The sequence below is a fragment of the Mirounga angustirostris genome, unplaced genomic scaffold (assembly GCF_029215605.1).
Source record: "Mirounga angustirostris isolate CCGP_5_RB_7025 unplaced genomic scaffold, mMirAng1.0.hap1 SCAF_14, whole genome shotgun sequence".
Classification (NCBI taxonomy): Eukaryota; Metazoa; Chordata; class Mammalia; order Carnivora; family Phocidae; genus Mirounga; species Mirounga angustirostris.
The window spans coordinates 2668260-2683643 of NW_026991722.1; the positions used below are offsets into that span (position 1 = coordinate 2668260).

Below are 15384 nucleotides of genomic sequence, written 5' to 3' on the forward strand. Positions count from 1 at the left end.
TCATCGGGACGAACGGCTGCCGCTGGGCGCTTTCGCCGGGCTCCTGCACACACAGATCCTCGCACGACCCCTGGGGCGCCCTCCGGTTCACTGGGCGCCGGGAGCACCTGCAGCGCGTCCGGCCGCGCGGCGAGCCGAGGCAGATGAACAACCGGCTGCCCGCGCCCCGACGCCGCCCCTACCTGTCAGGCTGCGAGGCGCAGGCCTTCTCCGCCCGGCTGCACAGCGGAGGACGCCGGGCCTGGGCGCGCAATCGCTCCCAAGCCCCGCAGCCGCTGAGCCCCTTCCCGGCCTCGGCAGCGGCAGCCCAGCCACCCGCGGCCCGACCTTCCCGCCTCTGGGCCCTCCCTGCGCAGCGGCAGACGGGAGCGGGCGCGGTCACGTGACGCGGCCCGCCCAGCCACGTGACGCGGCCCGCCCAGCCACGTGACGCGGCCCGCCCAGCCACGTGACGCGGCCCGCCAGTCCCGCGGCCGCCCGAGCGTGACGGGCAAGAGTGGCGTCTGCGTCGCCCGCCTTCAGCGGCGCTGGACGTGCGTTCGTCTTGGCTTCGAAGGCTTTTCCCGCTGTTTCTCCCGGGCAGCCCCGAGTGGGGTCCGGGCAGACCGGTTCGGGCGAGCCGAGGAGCGTATCGGTGCAGCAGAGAGACGTGGAAGTAACGTCGGAGACGCGGTAAGGACAGAGTGATGCGCGGGTGGGTTGCGGGAAACGGAAGACGCGTGCGCTTCCACTTCCCACCGCATTTCCGCGCCCACGGCGACCCTTGCCGGCCCCTGCTTCCGGTACATCCCCCTCCCGCCTCCTGCACGTCGGTGTCCCGGGGCCATCGGTGTGTTAGCCGCGGCCCTCTCGGATCGTCCTTCGCCATCGCCCACTGAGAACAATGCCCTAAAAGGGAGAGTGGCTGGGGTTTCTGCAGGACCGGCTTCAGCTCAAATTTCTTGCCCACGGGGACAGGGAGAGTGGGCCCCTTAATGGGCCGGAGCTGACAGTGTGACTTATTTAGTAAGTCCAGGACGGGCTTTACCAAAAAGCTACACATCCTGCTCTTCGAGCCTCGAGCTCTGTTATTCTGAGACCACGGCTCGGAGTTCAGGGAGGGAGTGAAAAGAAGGCAGAGAGCGCGAAGGGCTGAGCTGTCATCTGGACGCTTGAGCTCAGGTCCTTAGCCGCGCCAGACCTCCGAGTGTACAAGCTGCGGGGATTGTGCTTTAAACAGTTCAGCACAGAAGGCAGGATTTGCTAAGAGCGAAGCCCCATTAGGAGGACTCAAGCAGGGAAGGGAATTTAAATTCCAGTCCCCTAAGCAACCTTTTGCAAAGAAGCCCTCTTTCCCAAGCTTCCTCGTTTTCAGGAGCACGCTCCTCAAGCCGGCGGAAGGCCCACCTCCCGTCTTCTTGCTGGATGGAGGTGCTGGGTGCCCCCGAAGGTCCCCTTTCATTGCCCTGGGACGGCCCAGTCATGTGTTCCTAGATTCACAGAGTTTGTGAAAGTTGCAAAAGTAAGATTTTTTGTGTGTGCTCTCTTTCATCCAGAGTTTTCTCTTCTCAGAAGTTGTAACAGTCCCAAGTTCCACAAAACTTGGATCTGAGCCTGCTCTTGTTTTAAATGAGGCATACAGAGTAGTGAGTACACCCCCATGATAATTAACCGGGGGACAGGAAGAGACCATTACAACTCTTTTATTGCTCTCTTTTAATCAAAGAAGAAAATCAGACTTTATTAACACTGTACGGACCAGACTGTTCCCCCACTCATCTTCCCTCCCCTCCTTCCCTATGTGCACCATCTGACAGGCACAGAAAACCTGAAATGTGACCTGAGTGCCCACAGTGAAGTGTGGTGGTAGGAGGTACTCACTGGCTGTCTTCTTTCAGCATTTGGTATATGTCTGTAATTTACATGTGAGAAGTATATTCGTTCTTACTACTTGCACTCAAAACACAAGTTGGATTGAGGGCAAAAATATATATTTTTTAAGTTAAGATAAAATAGTGTATAAATATTATTTATTTTTATTGCACCCTTTAAAGTGTGTACGTTTGTAGTAAACAAAGCACATCAGTGCAGTAATTGGACAGATATATGTGAATTCAATAAATTATTTGGATAGGTGCCCATTTTTTTATCTGATAGAGGTGCACCATCAGAAATTTAGAAATCATAACTTTAAAGTATCCTATTAACAATACCATCTCCATGCAGAAGAAAGGGGTAGAAAAATACGCTTTCTGACTTGTCCATAGACTTGCCTAAATAATATAATGCCTTAACTCTGAACTTTAGATTCTATTTGGATACACCAGCCACTCTTTTAGAATGCAAAGTTGCCTGGGAAAGGGATCACAAGCTGAGTCAGCAATGGCCCATTCACACCTTCGTATGAATTATTCCAGTCACTTCCTTGTCTACCAGCAGTCAGGCCCCATTGGAAATGAAAGATGGGAAGAATGAAAGAAAAGGAAACAGAATCATTGATTTTGGATGATGGGGATTTGATCTGAAAGTGCAGGTTTCATAGGACATCATACTGCAGGAACTGGCTGGAAAAGGAGGTGTGCGTGCCACCAAAGGAGGAGAGAATTGAAGAAAGAGAGAAGATGGGAGCAAGAACTCTAAAGACCAAGTCTCCTCTCAGCTTTCCTTATTGTTCACGCTGTACTCACCCATCCACCCTGCACCTTAGAGCATCTGAGGCTTCCCGTTATGTAATATTCTATTTCAGCTATCTACATAAACAGATTAAATACACTGGAAATGTTAATACTCGGGCTCCACCTTCTAGATGGATGTTATGTTTCTGGAAGTAGCACAGAGGTCCTCTAACAGACTGAACATCCTGACTCTTAAGTTTGGAAATACGACTGTCCCACTCATGGGAGTTTTGGAGCTTCTGATGAGTGCAAATCTTGAATCAGAGAGCTCCAGAATATTAGAGCTGGAAAGACACTTAGAGAATGTGTAAAACTTTATTTCACGGACATGAAGAGTGGGTCAGAAAGACTACAGGGAGTGAGGATGGGCCTGGGGAGGGACTATAATTGGAATTAGCATGTCATCCTTTACTTTTAGCCAGGGTCTCGCCTGAGAGCCTTAGCTTCCCAAGCCTGTTTCCCCGCAGAATTCTGTTTTGGGATTGCATGTATTACTTGAGATAATCCATGTGTAAACACTTGCCCTGGTGTGCCACACATAATATTAGCACTGAATAAATGCTTCCTCTGCTACTCTTTGGCTCAAATCACAAGCTAAGTGGGTATAGTCTTGACCTTAAAAAGAAGTTCAGGGTATATTGGCCTGTATGTGTTGACTGTAGAGTCTCATTATAATAAAAGCAGACTTCACTCTTTTCCTTTGAAGGAGGGATGGATAACCTTTAGTTCCCCCCCTTTTAAAGTTGCAAATATTTATAGACTTTGGAATAAGAGACAAATTTATCCAAAGTTGGCCCTTTAAGCCAGGCCTCTTTTATGAGTTCCACTTATAAGGAAATGGAACTTTTTACTTTGCTAGTTGAAAAAGTCAGCTGTGCCAGGGATGTGGTGGACACAGTGGCCCTTCCTGCAGGGGACTCTCACCTCTGCACCTAGCTGTTGCTCACAGGGCCCCTGCGTTCCAGGTGAGGCTGCTGGAGTCGGTCCTCCAGAGTAGAATAGACACTGACTGCTTTAAAATGCGGCCCAAGTCTTAGTCTGTTGTTGCAACAGTGTTATATTATTTTGGTGTGATTTTTTTTGACCTGACTTTTAACTTCAGCAATACAGATAAATGTTCCATGTTACCTTTGGTTGTGGATTCTGCTGGGTGTTATTTTTAAACATATGACACACCCTTTTTTTTTTTTCCTTCTTATGTGAGACCACCGAGATTTGTTTGGTTTGTTTTCACTTAAATGTGTTGTGTTGTCAAGGAGCCCTGGTTGTTCTCACTAGAGACTGGCATTGGAGACCAAGCTCTGCCCTGTGCGCGCTCCCTCATTGCTACCAGAGTCTCATCATTACCTTAATACGCATTTCCTTGGTCAGAGAATTCAAAATTGCTTAGATATATATTGACTTTTTTCCCCTTCTTCTATGTGTTTGTTATGTTATTTGCCTGATTTTTTTTTTTTTTTTGTGATTGGGATGTTTATCATTCTTAATTTGTAAGGAATCCTTAAAATTTGATATTAACATTGATATAATTTTGGTACATAGTTATCCTATTTGACATTTACACTTATATGTATTTTTCAGGCATATTGAAGTTTAAAAATTTTAGGAGTCAAATATCTTTACTTTTTACACATATATTTTAGTTTTACCGTTAACAGCAACCATAGATACTATTTATCTAAATACTTATTTCCTTGTCTTATGCATTGTCATTTGCTTTTCATTGCTTCTTTTCAAGTTTATCTCTGATTACTCTTAAATTTGTTTTGTGAAGTAGTACTGCAAATTTATTTTACTTTAATTGCACAGTATTTCTTGTGCCACTGATTTAAAATGTTATTTTAAAAGTTTTCTTATAAAAACTCAAAGCTGGGCGCCTGGGTGGCTCAGTTGGTTAAGCGACTGCCTTCGGCTCAGGTCATGATCCTGGAGTCTCGGGATCGAGCCCCGCATCGGGCTCCCTGCTCGGCGGGGAGTCTGCTTCTCCCTCTGACCCTCCTCCCTCTCATGCTCTCTGTCTCTCATTCTCTCTCTCTCAAATAAATAAATAAAATCTTTAAAAAAAAAAAAAAACCTCAAAGCTGTCTCTTCTGTCCCAGTAATAGGTCTACCTATTCCTGCGCAGTCCAGCCCACCACAGACTTCTTTTTAGATCTTAGTATATCTTTTTATATTTTTACTCACAGTAGTGCAGACATAGGTTAAATAAAGATTTGGGGTTTCTGTGAGAAACAGTAGCCTCTGTTTCTCCCCTCTCCCACCCTGTCCTTATCCATAAGAAGAAATATTTCTAATTATTTTAGTGGCTTTCTCTTCTTGCCAATTTTCTTGGCGTTATTGATCATTATTTCTTCAAATAAACTTTAGAATTATTTTAACAAAAAAAATTACTTAAAAATTTTATTGAAATATGTTAAATTTAAAAAGTAGTTTTGAGATGATTATTATTTTTTTATAATACCCTTTCTTTCCTGAAGTGTTTTCCCATTTACTAAAATCTTTCTTGTTCAGTGAATGTGTGGAGTTCCCTGACCCCATCCAGGTCCCCGTTGATAATTCTTTAGTGTATCCCTGAGTTGTGTGTGTGTTATTCAGATTGCAAAGATACACACCCACCCACATATCTTTGCTATTTTAATAATATGTTTTTCTCCATGCGTTTTAAATAATCATAAATGTTTCTTCTAATCAATTTTTTCATAGCCACTCACCTTGCCTGATACAGAGTAAAAGGTAATAATAGCACAGCCCTGAGGTTGATGTTTTCAGGCCTACCACCTTCACAGCAGCATTACTCAGAGTCATTGGCACCAATTGCCATGAGATAACGCATTGGTGTTGGCATCCAAAATAGAGAGTGTTAAGTAATATTTTATTTTATTTTGTTTTAAAGATTTTATTTATTTATTTTTCAGAGAGAAAGAGAGAGAGAGCGCGTGGGCACAAGCAGGCAGAGGGAGAAGCAGGCTCCCCGTTGAGCAGGGAGCCCGACACATGGCTCGATCCCAGGACCCTGCATGACCTGAGCTGAGGGCAGATGCTTCATGACTGAACCACCCAGGCGCCCCAAGTAATATTTTATTTTTAATATATCAAAATCTTATAAACATGATTCCTTCAAATCATTGCGGTCCAGTAATTCAACATTAGGCTGCTCTTTACAACATAACCAGAAAAGTGGGAAAGATTTAGGCACCTGGGTTTTAATGAAGGGATGATGATCTGTAATTGCTCCTGGCCTCCCGTCTCGTGCTTCCTGTCAACACCAACACCGCAGATGTGTCCACCCACAGGTCAAACACACACACACACACACACACACACACACTCTTCCTTTCAAATAGCCATCTTTGTTTCTCTTTGAACCCAACCTGAGTACTTACCTCTCCTCCTGGTGGAGGTCTTCCCTACCCCACGTAACTGTTTCCTGCCTCCCTGGGATCTCAGCGTTTTATCCCCTGCTTATTCTCTCCAGTGCATGTCACAATGGTGATCAGATTATCTGTGGAGGTTGTGCTTTTTATTTAATATTCTGGGAAGAATACAGTCCTGTCTCTTTTACTGTTGCACTTCCTACACCTAATATGAGCACATAACATGTAGCAGGTGCCCACTGAACATTGGTTGAATGAAAATAAAGTGAAATCTTAGAACCACCTAAATGCCCAACAATTGGAGCCTGGCAGGAAGTCTTTTCAGCCATTTACATTTTTGTTTTCATAGATTTTTTTTTTTTTTTTTTTTTTTATGTGACAGAGACACACAGCTAGAGAGGGAACACAAGCAGGGGGAGTGGAGGAGGGAGAAGCAGGCTTCCTGCAGAGTAGGGAGCCTGATGCGGGGCTCGATCCCAGGACCCTGGGATCATGACCTAAGCCGAAGGCAGACGCTTAACCATCTGAGCCACCCAGGCGCCCCTGTTTTCATAGATTTTTAATGCCAAGGGAAATTGCCCCTTGTGATAGTATTAGGTTTGTGCAAACCAAAACCAAAACATGAAAATTGCTGGAAAGAAATACACCAAAATGTTCACAGTGGTTATTGTTAAAGGGGAGAACTATATTTTTGTGTGTTTTTATTTAAAATGGGCACGTATTAGTTTTATAGTCACGCAAAAATAGTTTTTGTTTTGTTTTTAAGTTTATTTAGAATATTTAAGCCTAAGTTACTGGAAAAAGTACCTTTGAGGAGTAGGGAAGTTGCCAGTAAAATCAGGACTAAAAACAGAGATTTCAGTAAAACAGTATTTAAAATGCTCTGTTCGGAGAGAAGCCTGGTCCGGAGAGCGGAGGGTAAATAAGCTGTGTATCTGCCCGAAAGGAAATGAGCGAAGAGCAGCAACACATTTAGGGCAGATGAAACCTGCAAGAAAATACATGATGCCGTGGATAAGATGAAATCAGGGCATACTATCAATCCTACAGATGTTTAACATACACAAAAGTACGATCGGTTGCTTAGGATCCATGCGTACGTTGTAAAGGTGTGAAGAAATCTACAGACGTAGTGACACTAATTTCACTAGAATGGTCACCTTTGTTGGGAGGGGGGTTGTGATTGAGGAGAGAGGGAAGGGGGTGATTTTTTTAACCAAGTCCTGGAATAGTGTTACTGCATAATTCTTTGTATCTTTGTGTGTGCCTGTAATATTTTATAATAAAACTCTGAAATCTCATAGCAAATTTTGAAATGAAACAAAAGTAAAAATGAAAGGAATCCTGCTGTTAATTCTTTCATGAACAAAGTGTCTTTCGTCAGTAGCAATAGTTCATTCTCACCAGTTTATAAATTCAGATTCTCAAAGAGAGCCTCCCTTTCACTCTCCCTCCTTCCTTTCCAGCCTCTCTCTTATCTTTCTCTCTCTCTCTCTCTTTTCTTTTGGCATTCTTTTAAAGTAGTTTACTCTTTTTAAGAGAGATGTCTTTATTAAGAATCTTAGAAATAACACAAAACCCAACAGATAGCTATTATTCTGTCACTTGCATTGTAGTTCTGTCTTGTGTAATTATAAAAACTTATAGGATTTGTCTAGTGCTTTAAGTTACTAGTAATTTATATTTCATTTATGTAGATTTCTAACTTGGCAGGTACTCCCAGAAAGCAAACAAGAAAAGGAGACATGCTTCTGTAGCTCTGTTGGGTTATGATTGATCTCATTCTTAAGGATCAGCGAGCTGTTTGAGATAAGAGATGAACTGCACTGGCTTACCACTTTCTAATACCTTGAACTGTGTCTACCAGATTCCTAACTGTATGAAAGGGGGAGGAGGCTGTGCTCAGAGCATGACCGTGCAGTTTGGAAGCACTCCAGAGAGAACGAGGTGCAATGCCTTCCCTCTGGTGCCATAACATAAAGGAGGGCGGACGCAGAGCTACTCTGCCAGTGATCGAATGGTCTCCATTCTTGAAAATAGATGATTAGCTTTGCAGTGCAATAGGTCCGAGTTCTTATTTTGCAAAGTGCTATTCCATCACAGTCTTCTCATCTCCCACGAGCCCTGGGATTAATGTTTGTTATGCTATGAGAAAGTAATAATTGCTTAAATATAGAAAAAATACATTTGACAAACATTCATGGTAGAGAAACAGGAAAGATGGGATCCCTGAGCTGGGCCAGCACGGCCGCCAGTCACTTAAGCTCCTTACTTTCATGCTGATCCACGATTATCGTCTCACCTAATTTTAGCCCAAAGCTTCAGCTTCCACCCCCTCCCATCTTACTCAAGAAATCATTTCTTTCTTTTTCTCTACCACTGACCTACCTGTGGAGATATCAAATAGAAGCAAAATTGAGGAAAGGCAGAGCAAAAGAAGAATGGTCCTGGTTCATCTTGCTACTGGGGAAGTCAAGATCCTGACAACTAAGGGTTAACTTCAGCCGAAGAAATCACCCTCACACCATAGACTCTGCCACGGGCCACGTTCCTCTCTCACTCACATTCCTTCACGCACGCACACGTTCATGTACACACATACATGCATACACACGGAAGCACACGCTCACACTTGCACACACGGCCCTACTGTGCACAGCATGGCTCCTGCTGACCCCACTGCAGGAGTCTGGAACACATGGTAAGACTCCATGTCCACATCCCTGGGCTGAGAACTGACCCACTTTCACTGTGTTGACAAAGGTGAAGAGACGAACCATGGAAGCGGTCCAGACAGAAGACCTGCAACCGCAACAAGATCCTCCTGACCCAGATTCCCGACGACGTGCGTCTGTGGCCAGGATGGGCCGAGCACTTGTTCGTTTCATCACACCTTGACCAGGAACCTAGATCCACACATGCCCACTGAACTGGCGCCGTGTGGCTGATGGGGACATTCTTGCTGTCTGGAAAATTGGTATTGATCACTTCAGAAGACGTCCGCAGGCAGCAATTGATTGTGATGGTTAACATGGCCAAAATGATTGGATTCCTCAGCACACAGCTGCATTCCACACACTGTACCTGAGCTGGCTTTGGATTTAAAGGTCAAATTATAACTGGTCATCCAGGAGTGCAGCTTAAGTGCCCACGTTTATTACCTAAACTCTTGTCATACGGCTGCAGAGCTCACCAATAGCAAATAAATATCCTGTAGTTGGGAGTAAAGCAAGAATAGGTAATTAAGAACGAGGGATAAATTGCAAATGCTCAGAACACAACTCCTATACTTAAAACACATTATATTTATACCCACAAACTGATATGGCACAAATTTAGGTTTTTTTAATTTAATTTTTTTAAAGTCTCATTCACAAGTAGCAAAAGATCATTATTGTGAACGATAACTTGGGCTTCTTGTTTATATTCAAGAACCAACTCAGATTAAAGTAATCTTTGAAAAGGGCTTGAATAGGAGAATAAATCAGTATTGGTGTCAGTTTGTCTTATTTCAATAATAGTCACTATGGAAACGAATCACTGACCTATTTCTTTTCATACCTCCAAGTAAACAATAAAGTTTCCACTTCTCTGTGTATCCTGTTTCCCTTGGAATATTGATCTCTGGTATAGAAGGTCTCCAAAGCGCTTTTTATTGAAACCTACAGTGCTTCCCTACATGCGTATTTTAGCTGTTTTAAACACTCTCGGCCTCATTGTGGAATTCTACTGTGAAAGGCACACGGAGTGCTCAACTCCATCCTTCAGAAAACTGGGAGCTTTTGGCAGCCGCTCACCCGCTTTTGCTTAGAACTGGAGAATCCAGTTCCTGCTGGACGCAGATGGGGCCAGTGGACCCTCAGACACATCACAAGTTGCCCGGTGTAGAAAGTCAGCAGAGTTCTGCTTTAGTTTCCTTCTGTTCCATGCCAATCTGTAATTACAGACAAACAGAAATGTCGCAGAAGAGAACTTTCCACGCTAAGCTGCTGATTTAAGAAAGAACAAACGAAATATTAGCATGCCTGTGCTCCCTTCCTGTCCTCAACCCACATCCTAAATCCATGTTCTATCTGGCTGAAGCCAGAAGTTCTAAATATAGAGCTGGTTCCCTCCCCAGCACTCACGAGTCACCCTGCAGGGCTCTCCATGCATCCACAGGCTGTGTGCGCCCGAGCCCCGTTAAACCAGCAAGTGTGGCCCCTTGGCCTAATCCTCATCTCCACAGACACACTCCTGTTGTAATATCAAAAGGAAGCATACCGTGTTTGACTTTATTTATTGCCTATTTTTATGACCTGTAAAGTGCTCCTCTTCATTTGTTTACTGTGTGAGATGGAAAATTACAGAGAGATTAAAGTCTCTCACTCACACACACACACACAAAGACATAAACCCCAAACAGTCTACACAGCTGCAGTGTCCTCCAATTGACGATTAAAGAGAAGATACATCAGCAGTGCTCTATATAACATATTACAGAAACAGAGTAAAATGGCCAAAGTGCTTAATTTTTCTTATCTGGCAAACCCATTTTTAAAAATGGAAAGAGATCTGACCTAATACAGTAGTGCCCCAAATGGGCCGCAGGTATCTTGGGAGAACTGTGAGATTTCACTACAAGTATTACTACATTTCTGCTCTTAGAAAGCCATGATTTTCCAAACAGGCATGTCAAGATGATAACAAAGCAATTGTTTGGAGAATGGGAAAAAATCAACCTGAGAACCTGGTGGATTGCTTGCAAGTGTGGCTCCCATTCTCCACATCTTCCTTCTTCCCATGCCCTTTGCAGTGTCCTCCCATCAGAGGCAGAGTCTGTCTCATCGCCCTTCAGATCTGGGCTGGCCCCGTGGCTCTCTGACCATTGAATGTGGCAGAAGGGAGAATGTGCTCACTCTGAGCCTAAGCCTCAGGAGGTCTCACACACATACACTCTTTTTGGTCACGGCCTCAAGAACAAGCCTGGGAAGCATACTGCAGAATGAGGGAGCAGAGAAGACGAGGCATCCCAACTGACCCACGGCTGACCACATAGACAGGAGGGGGCCAGCTCAGACAGAAGCCCCTCCAGCAAAGCCCAGCCCACACTGCTGACCCATAAAATCCTAACTAAATACATGGTTCTTGTTTTAAACTACTAGGTTTTGGGGAAGTTTGTTACACAACAAGAGCTGATGGATACATCTTTTCTTTCTCCCTTTTACCACCTCCCACCCCTATAAGGGCTTATTGTTATGCAGAAAGTCATTGTCAGAGAATCAGGAGAAGTAGGTGCTAGTCCTGACTCTGAAATATTTAGCTGTATGACCTTGAACATGTCCTGTACCTTTCTGAGCATCAGCTTCCTGTCTGCATATTTCCACCCAAGACATTTCTAGCTAGAGCATCTGTGTGAAGGAAACTGACAGAGCAGCTTGAATTTTTCTACACACTGGTCTAAATACCTTTAAGAGGTGTGCATAACAAATCTAATCACATTACAAATGTGTCATCTGACTCAGCAGTCCCACTTCTTTGTCCTTGTGCTGTGGAAGAACACACTGAACGTACTAGCCGGTATGCTCAAGAACGTCTAGTGCAGGATTCTTTGTATGGCAAACATCAAGAAATAGCCTGAATAGCTATCAAGGAAAAGGGCTGAGCAAATAGTGGTATATTCACACTATAAATTACTATGCAACTATTTAAAGAGCTCTCTGGAAGAACTTTCATAATATAGGTTGGCTTGTTTTTTTTTATGTGAAAGAAGTGAAGTGTGGGATATATTTTCATTTCCGTAAACAAAGCCAAGCCCTTATATGTGGTTTCATATACTTATCTGGCCACTGAGACAGTTCAGAAGGATACAGAACACGCTGATTGCCTGGGCTGGAGGCAGAAGTTTATAACAGCAAAAATGTTGAAACAGCCTCAGTGTTTAGGTGGAAGGATTTAGTTAATTTAATTATAGCGCTTCCATATAGTGAAATAACACTCAGCTGTTAAAAATTATGATATATAATATACAAAAACAATTATATAAAATATATCTAAAATAATGGTATCAGTGAACATGAAACAGTATTAAAGGAAATAAAACTCATGATCCCATGCATTTAGAAAATCTTCAGGATAAATATACACCAAATATCCATGGTAATTTTTAATGATTATGAGCTTATGAGTGGCTTACCCTTACTTTCATGTATTTGCGTTTTCTAATTTTGCTAAATTAACATGTATAAAAGGGGAAGAGGTGGGGGACAGGCAGAAATATTTAGCAATTCAAAGTTATTGAGAAAGAACCAAAGGGGACTGGATCCTTCATAAGTGCAATCACATCTCCAAATAACAGGGAGGTGAGCGTATTTTGAATTGAAAATCAGTCTGTGTGAAAGACAGCTTGAGATATTTAGCATATTGAGCTGGGCGACCGGCCATCTATAATGTCTTTGGTTCATACAATGTGATAAGAATGGATGAGATAATTAATATTTATAAAGTGCTTTAATATCCTGCAGAAAAAGCTGTTGTGTAAGATAATACTGTCTTTCTCAACTCAGTTCTTGTGTCTTTCTTCAGATGGGCCCCAAGCAACCAGCAATCTCTTTCTGATTCCCCCTTGAAAGATCACCTGCTTATCTCCTAGTCAGTGTGCTCTTAGGTTTTCTTAAACAAGTAAACCTTGATTGGAGAAAGATGTTATATTCCTTTTTACTGTAAATTATATAAATCCAAATAAGACACTCTGTTTGCCTCCTGAGACTATGTTTGTACCTGGATAGATGCTGATCATCAAAGTATCCGCCTTGAATAAACTCTCTTCCCACCATGGTTTAGAGACCCCGGACACAGTAGGAACTTATAATGAAGATGAATGATTTAGAGTAGATTTAGATGGAAAGCAACTTAGAGCAGGTGTGCACTGTGCAGACTGGAAGGGGATGGGTTGTTGGGTGGTGCAGCTTCTACTCTCCCACGGCTATGGCCAGCCACCAGGCAACTCTCCCCTGAGCCTGGAATTCACACAAAGAACCACTCTCAAGATGGGAAACTCACTGCTATTCTGCCTAAGTCAGTCGCTGGGCAAGTTGTGATGAAAAGGAGCATCCTGAGAAAGTCTGGCTCCTGGTGAACGTGCCACAGAATGTGTCACCTCAGTCCATAAAGCCATTGGATCCGAAGTGTGGCACCTTGTTTCCCTCCTCACTGCCCTGATGATGGAATAGTAACAGGCTGTCTAGGTTTTTCCATGGGCCCCCTTGTCACACATGTCCCTTCCTCGAGGATCATCAGACAAAGCAGACACAAAGTCGCTTCCTTTCTCCTCGTGCTAAAGCTTGCTTCACAGTCACTCACTCTTGCTCATTTGGTCACTGGCCCTGGCTCTCTTGCTTGAATATTTTAAGCATCTATTTTGTCAGTGTGAACGGCAGGCAGGGCACCATGACTGTTGGTGCTGCAGGAATGAATTCCTGTCACAAGAGCAATACCTCAAGCTCTGCTCTTTAAAACTGCTCTTCGTAAAAGCATTCGTTGTTTGGGGGAATAGTCTGTGGCCAGGATTAAAAAAGGTCCCCCCAGAAATTACATTCTGAAAACAATGGAAACCACTCCAAAGTTGGGGAGTGTTACCTCTATTTAACTGCAAGTACTCACAGTTCTGCAGCTGTGAATGTTCCCTTTTTCTGGGTGTAAAATATCTGGGTCAGTGGAAAAATTAGTCCTGGGCGTCCTCGGGAGAGGACATTCCTTACTGGAAGCAGCACCTTCTCTGCTAGGCGAGTTGGAGAACCGGCAGGTCATAAAGCCTGCGGTATGATGTAGTCTGTACACAACCGTGATCAGACCAGAAAAATAACCCGTCTGAAATACGCTGTGTGCCCTGTCACATCCTGATATTAGCAGAGTGAGCACAACTACACTTTCTATGAAGTCAAACTCTTCACACAAATGAGAAAATTATGTCAACAGCATTTCCTGAAAGCTGGGTGCCCAGCATCTGAGTCAGCTGATTGAAAACCGCCACCGATGGGGCCAGGGTGGACCCACCTATGAGTCAGATACTCTACCCTTCAGCTTCGACGCAAACAGCACAACGTCTGTTCTGGGGGGACTGCTGAGAGGCACTTGCTGACCAGCGGGTAAACCTGAAGAACAGAAACCCATTGTTCAGGGCTCACGAGTTAGCCTGGCGAGTTGGTTTGTCCCACGCTTGCCTGGGCCCTTCATCCAGAGTCCTCTCCGGAGAATCTCCGCGGGCCTGTGTACTGCGCACGTGGTAGTGAAGAGAGAGCAGAGAAATCCCCGGTTGTGGAGTTGGACGGCTCGCGGGGGAGGCCGCTGTGTACCAGTGCGGACACCCTCACAGTCCCCACGCTGGGATGGGTGCAGTGTGCTATGAAGCAGGGTGACGAGTGGGCCTCAGGCCCACAGGGCAGGGGACCAAGAAGGCCGGGTCAGAGAGTGGACCTGTGAGCCAGGGACCCCTTTGCCCGCACCAATGCATGCTACCTGCCCATCCTTTCTTGTTGGAGGTCACATTGGCCCGTTGGACAGTTGTCATCAAACACAGTTTCCCATGGAGTAACCTGTGGGCCCGTGCACTCCCCTAGGTGTGATTCGAGTGCTGCAGCCAATGATGCAAGACGGGACTGAGAGGTAAGGTAACCCATTTGTGTTTCCACATCTCACCAGGCCTGTTGCCAGCACCGTTGGCATGGGGTACACATGGCGCCTAGGACGTGATCAGCTCGCTCGGCACCGGAAACGCCACCACAGGCCAGTGGACGTGGAGGAGTCACATCACAGGTAAGCCTGCTCCCTGCTCAAATGTGACATCAGCACTACTCAAGGAGCTAATGCTGTCTTTTTTATTTTATTATGTTATGTTAGTCACCATACAGTACCTCATTAGTTTTTGATGTGGTGGTCCACGATCCATTGTTCTCATATAACACCCAGTGCTCCATGCAGAACGCGCCCTCCTTAATACCCATCACCGGGCTAACCCATCCCCCCTCTCCCCTCCCCCTAAAACCCTGTTTGTTTCTCAGAGTCCATAGTCTCTCATGGTTCATCTCTCCCTCCAATTCCCCCCCCCATTTTTCCCTTCCTTCTCCTAATGTCCTCCATGCTATTCCTTATGTTCCACAAATAAGTGAAACCATATGATAATTGACTTTCTCTGCTTGACGGATTTCACTTAGCATAATCTCCTCCGGTCCCACCCATGTTGATGTAAAAGTTGGGTATTCATCCTTTCTGATGGCTGAGGAATATTCCATTGTATATATGGACCACATCTTCTTTATCCATTCATCTGTTGAAGGGCACCTCGGCTCTTTCCACAGTTTGGCTATTGCGGACATTGC

The 15384-nt window shown here is 44.6% G+C and overlaps 1 long non-coding RNA gene across 2 annotated transcripts; it reads left to right on the forward strand.

Annotated features, from left to right (window-relative positions):
- The first annotated feature begins 468 nt into the window (after positions 1 to 468).
- On the forward strand, positions 469 to 14815 carry LOC135362493 (uncharacterized). 2 transcript variants are annotated; one of them, XR_010407258.1, is made up of 3 exons: positions 469 to 672; positions 5570 to 5724; positions 14708 to 14815. It is a non-coding gene; the product is annotated as an uncharacterized LOC135362493 (long non-coding RNA). The 2 variants fall into 2 exon arrangements; XR_010407259.1 differs by lacking the exon at positions 14708 to 14815 and adding an exon at positions 8425 to 9563.
- Positions 14816 to 15384: the final 569 nt, after the last annotated feature.